At 39.9% G+C, this 14,537-nt stretch overlaps 1 pseudogene; it reads right to left on the reverse strand.

Moving 5' to 3' along the window:
- Window positions 1-6,815: 6,815 nt before the first annotated feature.
- On the reverse strand, window positions 6,816-7,780 carry LOC102489426 (mortality factor 4-like protein 1 pseudogene; annotated as a pseudogene).
- Window positions 7,781-14,537: the final 6,757 nt, after the last annotated feature.

A 14,537-nucleotide genomic window follows, 5' to 3' on the forward strand; every position in this document is an offset into this window, starting at 1 on the left:
CAGGAATGAGCTTTAGAAAGGAAATGCCATTTTCTAGCTGAAAAACCCCTCAGTGCTATCCCCTTTTGTTTAGAATAAAAATCAAGCCTTCTCCACAGTTGAGACAATATTGGTGATATAGTCCCCACTAATTTGTCAAATCCATCTGGTACACCTCTTTCTCTCTCTTGCCCACTTCCCTTCTGCCACATTGGTCTTACTGTTGTGTGAGCTCCTCAAAATTACTTTCCAGGGTCAAGTGGTGGCACAATGGTAGCAAAACTGGTTCACACCCTAGGACCTGTCAGGCACATAAGCCTGTCTATAATCTAGGCCAGCTGAAACTGGGGTGGATTGTGGCAAGACTTCTTGGGAGTTCCTGTGCCTTTCTTTCTGTATCACTGTTTCATGGGAGAATCGCATCTTGAAGAAACCATTCTCCCCTTCTGGGGCTTTACTTTCTGTTCCCTTTGCCTAGAATATTCTGTCCCAGATATTTATGTGATTGGATCTTTCTTAGCATTTAAATCTCAATTTCAATCTTACCTTAAAAAACCAGTTGTTGAAAATCTTACTGCTCTTATTTGCAATAGCTTAATTTAGGCGATTACATTTATGGTAATTACATATCTTGAAAATAGGACAAGAAAGACACACAAGGAAGAACCAGTTTTGCATAAATCAATTTCAGTTTAGGGCCTGTTGAGTTTTATACCGAATATCAACCAGGTAGCTGAATTGATGGAACTGGTCCCCAGGGAGATATGATTGGACCTGTAGTCATCAGTGCAGAGGTAGTAACTGAGCACATGAAAACAGGTAGCTTTGCTTCAGGTCATAAAAGAAAAAAATATTAAAGGACTGAAGGTAGAATTTTATAAAATGCCACCCATTTTATTGATAGAGGGAAATGAACCAAAACCCTGTGGGATAAAATGGAAAAAGGAAACGAGAGACGAATGAAGATACAAACTCAGGAGAAAAAAATTTCCAGAAGTGATAACCTCTAATAAGAACTTAAAAGTGTAAAAAAAACTTAGAAGCATTCTTCGTTTTTGGAGCTGAGAGGACACGAATAACCTGGCAAGGGCTTCAGGCCTAAGTGCAATGAACTGGAAGTAGAGTATGAACTGAGAGTATACTGCTTATCTGTCCAAACTCTGTATTTGTCACCAGATAATAAGCCCTGCCAGGGTGGAGCCTGATCTTTCTAGTATAGTCATGTTTGCCAGAACTCGATACAATGCTGGACATGCAGTAAACACCCCTTTTCCCAAAAGTGCTTGACCAATAAATGAAAAGAAGAGGCTCGGGGAAGAACAGGGAGGAAGCAAAGAGGAAAAGAAAAATGAGGGGGGGAAAGGAAGAGAAACCAGGTGGCAGCAAGTGATAATGTATCCGGGCTTTCCTGTGTAACTGGGAAGGTCCCAGGTTTGAATCCCAGGGCCTTCCTGTGCATAGTGGGCATGCATGCACCTGCTATCTGGGCTGGCTGAGGCTAGCAGTGGATCACTGCATGAAGACTGTTGGAGATACCTATCTTTTTCTTTCTCTGTCTCACCTGGAAGAAATAAACTTCTTTTTACAAGAGGAGTTAAAAGGAGAAAGAAATAGGGAAATAAGAAAACAGAAAGAAACACAAGGAAAGATGTAGCAGTAGATAGATAAGGATCTGACTGTTGTCAAGGAGACAACATTTTCAGAGTTTTTATATACAGAGGTAAAAGTAACCTAATAGAGTTTCAAGGCTGAAAAATAGACAAAGAGAAAGCTCTATGAAAGAGTAGAAGATGGAATCAAGAACTTGTGGAAGAATGAATTTTACATTAATAATTCAACAAAAATTCAATAGGACTGGGACTGGCAGGTGGCATGGTGGTTAAGGGCACTGGACTCCCACATGACTGATCGTGGTTCGAGTCCCAGACATGGCAACTTGCTTTCTCACTTTCCCTCTCCCTCTCCCTCTCTCTTACTCTGTCTCTCTCTGGATAAATTAAAATAAATAAATAAATTTAAATAATTATTTTTTAAAAATTCAATGTTATTGATAAGCCACAAATGATCTTTATAGGGTGATTTTAAGTTACTTCATAATAGTATTCTTTTTTAATTAATTGGCTTAATAATGTAATAATGTGAAATAGCTAATATTTATGTCTGCTTTTATATTCTTGACTGCATCCTTAACAGCCCAGTTATCACGGGCTATAATTTGTGAGTATTTCATCAGAATTTTCAATTTAAAAAAAAAAACAACTTTCTACTTTGCCATAAACCATTTATCTCTAAAGGTGAAGTAGAAATAGGACAAAGAATAAAAAACTAGTATGCATAATTTTCACATGATTGGTTGGACCTCATTTAAAAAAGAAAAAAGTTTTTCTGCTTTGTTAATATCAGAACCAAGAGAGGTAAATGGAAAAACAAAGAATATGATCTACTGTTTGTTATTTAAAAGATTCCAGTCTAAATCTTATCTATTTTGGTTTATGGCCTTCAAAAAAATGCACATTTTTCCCCACTTATAAAAACAAACCAAAGAAAAAAATGTTTTTATTAACTCTATTGCAGTATTTTGCCAAATTCTCACCCCTAAACCCAAAGAAACAAATCTGAATTTGACCTAATTTGAATCTTAGTTGAAGACAGGTGGTTCTATGCTTCAAAAACTAGGTTCATAATTACGATCTAATATCAGATTCTTCATATCTCCATTTCACAGGGTATTTGTCAGGTCTGACCTTAAAGGAAATTATTTTGTAAGTGAACATTGCAACTCAGGAAGTCAAAATGGCTGGACTACTTGATGCTAATTATCTATAAAAGTATAACTAGACCTCGGATTTTCTGATTCCTAGGCTAGTTCCTTTTCTCTTATTTTTGGGATGCCCTTTTAAAGAGTTAGCAAATATTACATGGCTAAAAAATGGTGCAACCATGATGAGTTCTATTTGATTCTTCTAAGAGAAATTTGCGTTCCCTTTTCTCTTTCAGTCATACCTGCCTTCACTAACTCAGAAGACAGCTGTCAAGTTCACTGAAAACCAGAACTCCTGTTCCCATTTTGCTTTGAGGTCTTTTTTCACTGCTTACTAAGATCTCCTATAGTGAGGAGCACTAGGAAGAAAGGAGAAACTTGCTTTGGCTTATTTAGTGAATTTGCAGAACTACTAAAAGGTTTATCTAGAGACCACTTAGAAACAAATGGCTTATGTAAGACTGGGTGACTATTTAGATTTTTAATAGGTAGACCCTCATCATGTGAGCAATTAAGAGCTCTGCAGGGATACTGCCCACCACTTCTTGCATCCATTCCCCCCTCCTCCCCTCTGACTAAATCACACACCTTTCTGCCTCTCTGCCCTAGCTGTGCCCTGTGTCAGCACGGAGTGGTGGTGACAGCTCCATGTAGGGCTGTTTGCCTGTGCCTCCTGGGACCCTCCTGGGCTTCTCTTCACTCCCATCCTGCCTCTCAGCCCCATATTGAAGTGCAGGGGCTCTCCAACCCCAAGATTTCTTTTGACCTATGAGAGACGTGAGCCATTGGATATATTTTTCCATCTCTCACTCTCCAACATACGGTAGCTCTAAACACAGTTGCTCCTAAACTCAAGTAAATCTTTTTCTCTCAAGCTCTAAGAATTCAGTCTTTTGGATCTTTAAAACCTCGTTATTGAGACCAGCAGCTGGCACAATGGCTATGTCGCTGGACTCTCATGCAGTCGACCACGGTTTGAGTAATGGACCCAGTGGCTTAAACTCACACCATGTGCATGTGTGTGTGTGCCCAGGATCCCGAGAGGAGAATGGAGGAGAAGGGATTGCAGCATGGCCATCCCCCCCGGGGGTGATTTTTCTCTCTCTGTCTCTCTGCCTCTCTCTCTCTTCCTGGCAAGCGCACATGCCCTATAGCAAAAAACTCTCAAAAAAAAAGCTCATTATTAATAAGTGGGTTTTTTTAGGATTAGGTTGTTATTCTCCCAGAGAGGAGAATGACAAGGCTTGTAAAACCACAATAAATGTTCATTCCAGAGGTGGAGCACTAACGGCAAGTGACACAACCAAAATCTGTCCTTTCCTTATATTTTTTGTCACACTGAGGGAGACACAGGCACTCTAAGAACAGTTCTCCAAATTTCCTTGGAATTATTTTACACCCATTATAAACGGATTCTCCTTAACTTTCACTGGCCCAATGCTGTCCACCTTGTACTTTTAAAATTCAAAACTTCCTCTCTTCAATCTTCATACCATTCACACCTTAGCTTTTTTCCTGAAAGTCCCTTTCTTCCACCTCCTGCTTCTTCAGGTGTGTCTGTACCCCTTCCCCACCATAAATAACAACGCTTCTAGGAGTGAAAGTACCTTAAGCGATGCCAAGTAACGCAGGGTTCACGCACAGCAGTGGTTCTCAAAGGGTGTCTCCAGGCAGCATCGACCAGCGCTGGGAGTTTCAAATGGAAATTCTCGGCTTCACCAGACCTACTGAGGAAGCATCTCTGGGAAGGGACCCAGCAATCTGTTTGCACAAGCCTCTGAGGTGATTCTGATACAAGATAACTAACATTTGAGGGTAGGGTAACCATTGCCATAAGGTTCTCATTCAACCCTAGTCCTGCAGCAGAGTCACCTGGAAGGTACTTAAGAGATTATTAGGACCTCCCCCAGACATACAGTTTCTACTGAACTGTGATCGGGCCAGAGTTTCTAGGTGATTAGTAATCAGCCAGAGTGATAAAACATGGCACTGTCTTTAATTAAGAACTAAGTGAGAAAATACTTTTCCTATTGTGAAAGGTTTGGTGATGGTTTTCCTGGTTTGTCTGAAATGTTCAGATATGCTTGTAGCTTTGATTCTAAGGTCGTCACTAACATAAGTGTAGAGGAAGACGACTTGCTCAATTTTTAAAAAAATTGCTTCATTAAGATACATTAATGGTCTTTAGAATTTCCGAGTGGCAAGTGTGGTAGAAATGCTGAAAGTCAGTAGAACTATTCCAAGCATCATGGACACCTAGACTGGCGACAGTACTTGTGGTTCATTGATGGCTGGCTGGGTGCCGTCCCCCTTAACGAATTTAGCAAGCGCGCCTTCTCACACCCTCCTCTCCACCCCCAGTCCTTTGGAACAGGACTACAATTCTGCTATGTCTTCAGACAAAGGCATCATTTTATTCAGCTTTTATTAATAGCAGCAAGTGTTACAGACTTTGTAGACCGAATCCTGTGGGAAGAAAAGTTAGAGGCCGGGTGTGGATTTAAGCATTACCACCACCTCATCAGACCATGTTTCCACTTTCTTTTCACAAGAACTAAAATAGACAATGGAAAAAAACAGCAGCAATTTTCCAAATAGAAATGAGACCTTGCTTTGGGGGTTCACCAGTGAAGTTTATGTTTAGATAAAATGACATACACAATCACACAAATCATCTTTTGTGGTTTAATCGCCCTTCATTTACCACCAGCTGATTTGATTTAGAGATTTTTCTTTCAATTTAAATAATCATATGGCTTGTAGTTTAAGTAGTATAACTTTCTTCTTTTAAGAAAATTAAGGGTTGACCAATGGATTCAAGTTTCAGTGTTTTTATTCTGTTTGCATGAATTATATTGATTTTCTCCTAACAATAAAATTAGCCCAAATCCAGAGTGTTATCTGATTACCCAGGAATAATTGCCAAGCTGCAAGTTCAGGGAAAACCACCAAAAGGCATATGGTATTTATAAAGAACCTGAGTGCCAGCTTGTCTCTATGCCCAGCAACAATAAAATGCTTTTAAGATCCATTTTGTGCCCGCACTATGGCAAGTGAGCATAAAAGGAAGAGGTAGAGAGGTATTCTGGTTAGCCTCCAAGCCAATGTGCATCTGTTCTTCTGCTCACAGCATTCTAAGCAGTTGAGCGAATGGATACTCAGGACAGAAACAACCTGCTGAGGATTTCATAAAATTTTAAATCTTGTCTTTGAAGTTATCTACAAAACTCATAAAAAAACAAAAGTGGAAGAAAATACTACAGAGGCGATTCGAGGACTGGCCTAAGTCAGACACACACTGCTGTGTTTCCTAAAACAAAGATGTTACCACATTGTCCGTTTTATTAGACATGGGGTAGATTTCTCAAAGAGGTGGGACTTGAACTTGCTCCACAAACTATTGATGTGTGGATTCTAAAAATAGCTTGGAGGAAGTAGACCAATTTGCATGAGAACATCTTAACCCCTTCTGAGCTTCTAAGTGACTGACACCTGTTAGATTACCCAAGAGGACTTGACTAAAGTCCCAAAGTCAGGAAACGGCAAAGCCCCTGAAATTAAAATATAACTGCAGTGGAAGAGAATCTATCCAGATAACCAAAGAAAGAACTTCTGGGTCAGGGCAATGGCAGATCCCAATCCGTGACCTGACCCAGAGAGGGAAACCTTCGCGATGAGCTTTCTTGACTGAGCACCCAGGTGGAGATTGTAAACCCTCCCGCAAAAGAATCACCATAGTTACAGCAAGGACCTTCCGTAGACTTAGTACAACCAACTACACTTGGCCTAAGCCACCTTTGAACACAACCAAGGGACCCACAAATTCTAAGAAAGCACCTCTTCAACTTCGTAGGTATCTGCTGGAATGCCGCATCTTGGGCTTGGACATAATGGGGTTCACTGGGGTGATTCTTCTTTTTGAGCCAAACCCTCTTTCATTTCCTCTGTTTAAAATCAAACAGAAAACAAATCTCAATTCTGTTGTACACTAAGATCTTCAAAGTACATCTTTTGTACAAGAGGACTAAGAACAAAAATATGTTTACAGAGGTCCAAATATAGGTGAGTGCGCCTCTCAGACAGCTTTCCGATGGTATTGGGGCAAGCCACTTCATAATAGCTGGCAATTAACAAAGCTGCAGAATTCTTAGCCACGTACTTCAGGAAATCGTGAAGATAGTTCAGTAATAAAGCAAGGCTCTGCTCATGAAGAAGTGTACAGGCCAACATCACACCAATCCGTACAAATAATCTCAGTAGATGAGACGCTCCATACACCAGGGACATGGCCCATCAGGGTGATCTGCGAGGATCTCAGCATACTGCGGTCTCAAACTTACAGAGTAGCGGAGTGCCCAACATGACGCTGAAGTATGTTTTTAATACCTGCCACAACTTCATTGACAGCATACTCCTTATTATTGGTGTTTCCTCAAGATATCTTTTAATCTGCATAATCTTCCAGGATGGCATCCACATTTTTCTTAGCAGGAAGATTAAAGAGCTGCTTTTGCCTGGTAATTAAGTCCCCATCATCACCAAGCCAAGGGCTTAGCTATTCAGGAATCTTTAACTTCAACTCTGTTCATGAATGTTTCCTCATTTTCAACAGTAGGATCTGCCCAGACCCTTTTCTTCCGAGGAGGCTGAGGTGTCTCACTGCTGCTGCCACCGTCTCCATTCCTGTTTGTTTTCTGTTTGTTCTTTTTTGTTTTCACTTCAACATTTTCCTGTTGCCCACCAGATGTCTTCCTTCCTGGAGCAGCCCCTCTCATCTTCCCCTCTGCATATGCTCCTGATTGTTTTATTTTTTAATTCTTGCTGTTTCTGCAGATTGGTGTCCATGTACTTGAGTACTCTGCTCTCTGGAACCCATTCATCCCAATTTTTATTCCAACCACTGTAATGTATAAAATATTTTAATCACTTATCGTTTATGGCAACTTTCACACACTTTGCTTCATAAAGAAGAGGTCCATGAAAGCACAACACTCTCTCACCCTCCTAAAATTTAGCCTTCAGATCCTGCTTCAGTGCCATTTATAAGTGATTGGCCACCTCCTCCTTTTTCCCACCACCCCTGACTACTGCTCTCTATTCTTTTGGAGAGGTTTTGTTTGTTTGTTTTGCTAGAGGGTGTGTGTGCTTGCCAGACAGAGAGACAGAAAGCAAGGAAATCACCCCCCAGGGGGGATGACCATGCCGCAACCCCTTCTCCTCCATTCTCCTCCCGGGATCTTGGGCATGCACGTACATGTGCCCAGTGGGAGCCTCAGCCACCAGGTCCAGGACTCAAACCGTGGTTGACTACGTGGGAGTCCAGCAACATAGCCATTACGCCAACTGCTGGTCCCACTACTGCCCTCCTGTTCTCTACTGCATTCAACTCTGCATCAGATGCACGGTCAGGCACCACCAGCAGCTCTGCATTCTGGGCCAAATTTGCCCCCACCTGCAGACCTCACACTCACAGGGGTGATTCTTAGCCTATGAGACTCATGTGGTGAGTCCCCTGGGATTGAACTTTTGCACTGTAGTAAACATCCTGGGGAAATGAAAACACAGTCCTGATAGATTGAGAGTTTAAGGCGAGCTGCAAGCTGAGGCCATATGGGAAGGTCCCAGGTTTGCATCTTGAGCTGTCCTTATACTTGTCAAATTCTTGCATCAGATACAGGCTGGTTGAGGCTGGGTGTGGATTGTGATATGAAGACTCTTTGAGGGGCTGGGGAGGTTCTCTCTCTCTCTAAGAAGAAATAAAGAAACTTTGAAAAAAGAAAATAAAGTACATTGAGAGTTGAGATATTTAGTTGAATATTTAAAAGGGTCTCTATTAAACAATGTACTTTACCTTTCTTTTTTTCAAATGAACCAAATGTACACAGTAAAATAAAAGATTTAGTGCTCTCATGCTCTCCTTTTGAGTCATTACCACTAATAAACTTACAACTATGAAGAGCTAAGGGTAATATCCCTAGAACATGAACTTCAGATGTAGGCCTTTCCCATTGTCTGTTAGTCTGTGGATTAGTCAGATATGCTGAATCGAAGTTAAAACTAGACTTTTTAATGCTTCAAAATTAAATGGATAGTCAATAAAGCAAAATTATTACATCAATTTTGGTAGAATTTAACTGCAAAAGGAGAATACAGAGGAGGAAATGCTTGAATTCACCTTGAAAGATGTGTGTAAGCAAGTCAATTTAAGAAAGGCCAGAATTGCTGGACTTGAAAGGTAGTAAAAGATAATACTGTGCAATCTTTATTGCAAAGAAATAAAAACATTTTGTGCCATAAAAAGATCTTTCAAATGCTGATTATATGTTATATAATAAAATGAAATCTACAGTGCTTGCTTCGAGGTGTCGTGGTAATAAGCTACTCCAGTGAAGATGGAGCCATATGGAAAATTATGGGTTTGGTTCCGCAATGGACACGTTGGCCATGAACAACCATGAGCCGACTGGGAAGGCTCGGGTGGGAAGGGAGGCAGGGGGAGGGTGTGGATGGTGACTTGAGACCCTGCTAAGGATGTTTGTCTTTCTCCTTCTCTCTTATGAAAGAAATAAACAAATGTGTGTGTGTGTGTGTGTGTGTGTGTAAATCCTAAAAAGTGTAGTTGACAATTTGAAAAATAGTAAGTGTAGACTTTTCTTTTTTTTTTTGAGAGAGAGATTTTCACTGTAGGGCGCGTGCGTTCACCAGACAGACAGAGAGAGACATAGAGACAGAAAGCGAGAAATCACCCCCCAGGGGGGATGGTCACGCCGCAATCCCTTCTCCTCCATTCTCCTCTCGGGATCTTGGGCACGCACGCACGCACACGCGCCCGGCGTGAGTTTTAAGCCACCGGGTCCGGGACACGAACCGCGGTCGACTACGTGGGAATCCAGCGACATAGCCATTACGCTAACTGCTGGTTCCCAGTGTAGACTTTTTTTGTAAGAGAGATTTTTGCAATGGGGTGTGTGCACTACCTTCTCCATTCTTCTCCTGGGATTTTGGGCACACATGCACATGCACACGTGCCTGTTTTAAGTTGCCCAGTCTGAGACTCAAACTATGGTCAACTATGTGGGAGTCCAGTGACATAACCATAATATCATCTGCTGGTCCCAGGGCAGACATTTTGAAATTTGTCAAAATAAGCAACCCTAATTGAGTTTTTTGTTTGTTTGTTTTTTGTTTTTTGTTTTTTTTACCAACAGCCAGGCAGTGTGCTCAGTGTTTTCTGTGGATCACCTCCATTGATTGTCTAGTAGTCCTGCTAAGTGGGTAATCTTATTACTCCTTCTTTAAAGATGAAAAGGCTGAGACGTGAGAGAAATAATGCTGGATTTATGACTAGCTCCTGAGTTCACCCTCTTGACCACAATGTTCCTATATGGCCTTGTTTTTATTGCTCCCCTCCATAGCAAGAGTATTTAGATCCCCAAGAGTGTTTTCCTGAACCACATGTACTATGGGAATAATTTACTGACTGAAGTTGTCAAAGTGAATGCCTGGGCTCTCAGATCCATCTACTTTTTGGTTTTTGTCTTTTTTCTTTTGGTTCTTTACAATTTTTTATGCATTTAGTACATGTTTCCCTCTGCATCTTTCCCAAATCATATGCAGATTGCTAGATATATTTTTTGAATCAAGCATGTGGTTTAATAGAAGTGAGAATCAGGGAAAAAAAGAAGTTGTTTTGATGTTCCAGCATTTTTTAACTCCAGATTTTTGTATGTAATCATTGTTAAATATATACAGTTCCGATTCCTGCATTAAATTCTGTCATATTTTTTTAAATGATTAAACATTTCACAAAAACAGTTAATAGTTGATAGTCTGTCACATGTCTCTTAACCAGTCCTCTGTCGTGTGATATAAAGCGGAATTTAAAGTAGGGAGGTTAACCTAATCCTTTAGCCTCTGAGATCTAGAAACTAATCAACAGAGACTCCTCTCAGAACTGGTACGTGAAAGGCCATTGCAATCAGTGAATTACATAGCATGTCACACTTGATCAATTTTTACCATATTAACAGTGATTACATGTTTCTAGAGTTTCACGGGGAAATCAAATAATTGACCACAGCTGGCAATGTTTTATTTTACATGGAACACCACAGCTGGAAGAAATCCAGCCTAACCTTGAACAGGGCTTTAATTGAGAGCAAACATTTAGGGCCAATATCTTATGCCGGCTGGTTTTCTCTCCTTTTCTAACCTTTCGTTGTGTGTATGAATATTTTCAAAAGCACTCACAGGAATTATTTAGCCTTCACTGTGTCTCAAGAAGACTCCAGGAGCCCAACAAGCTTTGTTCCAAAAATGAAAACAACAACAACAACAACAACAAAACAGAACATGTAGGACATATCATAAGCATTTCTACTCAGCAATGTTTGGAAACTCATTTGTGCCCCTAAATTTTACAGCTGTTTCAAATTGATAAGCAAGGACAATAACTTTAAAGAACATGTTTGAAATACCAATAATTCTTGCCACAGGATTTTATAAGCAAGAATGAAATAAAAAACGAGAAGGGTAAAAAAGAAATAAAAACTTTTCCTACCACTTAGGTTTACAGCCTCTTACTGATAGTCATCATATTTTACCTGATCCGACTGATTAAACACAGAAGTGTTCTATGAGTGTGGGTGGTGGGGGGGGGGGTAGTAGGAATGTAGTTTTATTCATGTTTATCCATTCTGGGGGAATTTTAATATGTAGTTGCAGTATTTTTGGTGTTAGAATAAAATGTTAAATCCATTCTACCAGCATAATCCAAATCAACATATTGTATGAGTTACACTTCAATTTTCCTACAGATGATTAGGTTTCTTTAGGACCTATAAGAAAAAGAGAAAAAAAATATGGGGAGGAGAAGAAGCATTTTCTAAGATATATCCTTGGCTTACTAAAAATAGAGACACAAAAGCAAAGAACCCAATCTTATTACAGCTGCCTTTCACTTGATAGAACAAAGAATGCTGTTGTCTACAGTAAGGTACTTAAGGTCGACACTTGAAATAACACAAATAATCCTTTAAAAATTAATGTATTAATGTAGTGTAGTATTGTACCCTAAAAACATAATTAGGGATAAATCGAAAGCACCTAGATGAACATAGTTCCCCTTCTAGTAAAATAGTCATATTATCATGTGTATGTACTTGTCTGCGTTGACACTTCCCACAAACGCTAGCCTTCTGTAATATTGCCTTTACATTTTTGATAAATTAACATTTTAAAATTCACTCTTTTAACTATGGAAGAATGACTATAAATTATTTTCAATTTTAAAATGTAGATTTAAATATCTGCTTTCATGGCAGCAATGTTTCAAGCTAAACATTTTAAGATATTTTTAGCTGCCTTCAAGCTTTTATTTTCCTTATGTTCAAAATCTCACTTTTAAGAGACTGGCAACTCTAAATATGCTTCCAGTTTTTATGAGCCATTTTTTGTGACCTTTCCTGGATTAACACGGACATCATTGTTAAACACACTCTACCACCAGGAATCAGCTCTAGGTATAAAAAGTCTCAGAGGTATATTATCCCATGAATTATTTTCAATAACACCTAAAACCTAGGTCTTTTGGAGCTTAGAAAAGTTGATAAATAAGTTTGAAATGGCAAAATACATGTCAAGATTTTAAGCTATTAATAACAGGAGAATGAACAATTTGGAAAACTGGTAACTTAAGATTATGTTACCATGGCAAAACTGATTGCCAGAAAATACAGCCAGTATTTTATTTTCTATTTTATTGTATTTATTTAACTCAGCCTAAACACTTGCAGTCCTTTCTTCCCACTCGTGTCAAATGGAGCTGCTATATTGGCAACATGCCTTTTGTGCCATCATATGGGAGTTTAGTACCCTTTTCATCATCACAATTAAAAATAAAATAGAGGTATGTATTCATTCAGCGTAAATTCTTAGCAGTCATAGTTGGGCCAGGACTGGTCAAGTTATTAGACTGGTTCATATCTGGTTCATTGTGTTTCCGCCTTGGTAAAATAAGCATTCAGCTTGGGTTCTAACGCTTGAGGCTAGACACCAGTTTATAGGGCAAAAGGCAACGGGGCAATTTAACTTTGGTTAAATGTTTTTCCATTAATTGGGCCACACATTCTTACAAGCACCATTGCACACAGTTTGGTCCTGAGAAGATTTGCAAGCGTTTTGTGCGTCTTTTGTTAGCTCCCGCATACTGCTCAGCCTTGATTTAGCAGGCTACAGTTACACAAGATTTTTCTTAATTGCTTTTCATGCCTACTTGGGAGAAACAGCAGGCAGCCTTTAAGAGAAGGTTTTGTGGCCTGAAATGGTAGCTTAAAGTGCCTCCTTTCCTGTGTTTACTGTTGACAATTCAATTAGCATGCCAAGCAGCTGTGTGTTGTGGAAGGGCAGGGTGGACCAGACTGCACTACAGCTAATTGCATTAACAGAGGGCCAGAATTAGCTGTGATGCGTTTATCTTCCCCATTTACTAAGCAGCAGGACAGACAGGGGGCTATCTGGCTGGTTTTCCTGAATTCACATCAGTCTTGTGGAGTGTTGGGAATGTAAGCCATTTTTTCCCATTAGTGGCTAATGAAAAGTTGTTCATTTTCTCACTCTTCAACTTTTGACAAAAGCTGCACTTGGCAACAATGAGATAAAGACCTCATATTTTTTTTAAGGTTTTTCTTTTCATGGACAGTGACTTTTTGACCTTTTTAACCAAAGAAAGACAAACAATAAGGATTATGTAACAATATTTTATGGCTATCACTGTCAATGATATTTTGGGTAGCCACAAGCATACTGAATTAGTCCTTGCTGGTAGTTTAAACGCAATTAGCAAAAGACAACCCAAATAGTGCAGTTACAGGTAGGTAAGCTGAGGGGACTGGGAGGGCATATGGGAGAAGCTCCTGGGATGCAATGTGACTCTGTAACTGGTTCCAGGAAGCTTCCAGGCAGAAGATCCAGTCCTACTGGTGCCCCTGCTCCCTGGAGCCATGGGCCACGGGTTCCTAGGATGTGTGTTAGAGCAGAGGTAACTGCTGGTTCCCCGAGAGTTTGGCCACGAAACTGGTATGTATGACTGTCATACATGATGTGTCCCAGCCAGAACAGGGATGGGAGCCACCTTTCAGAGTCCTCGCTTTGGCATTGTTGACTTCCAGGTGCTAACACTTGGGGATAACAGGTTTGACACTGGATCTCACAAGCAGGCTTACAGCTGCAGGTCTGAGTTGGAGGCAAAGGATCTAAAATCATGAGAAACTAAAACAACTTGAGGGTTTGTCTGTTTTACTTAAGTTTTAGACATTAGTTTCACAGCAAGGTCTCCAGAAGTATTTTATTTTAATCCTATCATCATCCTTGCCTCTTTTCTACCTTTCTCTAGTGTTTTTAGCTGACCATTAAATCGTACTTCTTTAAGGTTTAATATTCTTAAGAGAAGTATTCTTTTTACCACTAAAGTTCTTATGCTGGCTTGCCTATTGCTTCCACTTCTATGATTTTCTCTAGTTTCTCATGCCTATCTGTTTATTTTTTCATACGAGACTTCTGTCAAATATTACTAGGCTTTGAAATAAATATTTCAGGAGTCATGTGTTTGAGGTAGTGGAGGACAGAAGTTCCACAAAGATAAAACATAAAAACTCCTGGATAACCAACTCTCAGAACAATAGAGAATAATGAGAAGAAAGGAGTTCTCAAATAAGATGGAACTAATTCATACGAAGTTCACCCATGGAAAATTTTATATGGAGTTGAGCACTAAGTTGACTCTGGCATTAAAAAGGAA

The sequence above is a fragment of the Tupaia chinensis genome, unplaced genomic scaffold, assembly GCF_000334495.1.
Source record: "Tupaia chinensis unplaced genomic scaffold, TupChi_1.0 Scaffold000111_1, whole genome shotgun sequence".
NCBI lineage: Eukaryota > Metazoa > Chordata > Mammalia > Scandentia > Tupaiidae > Tupaia > Tupaia belangeri.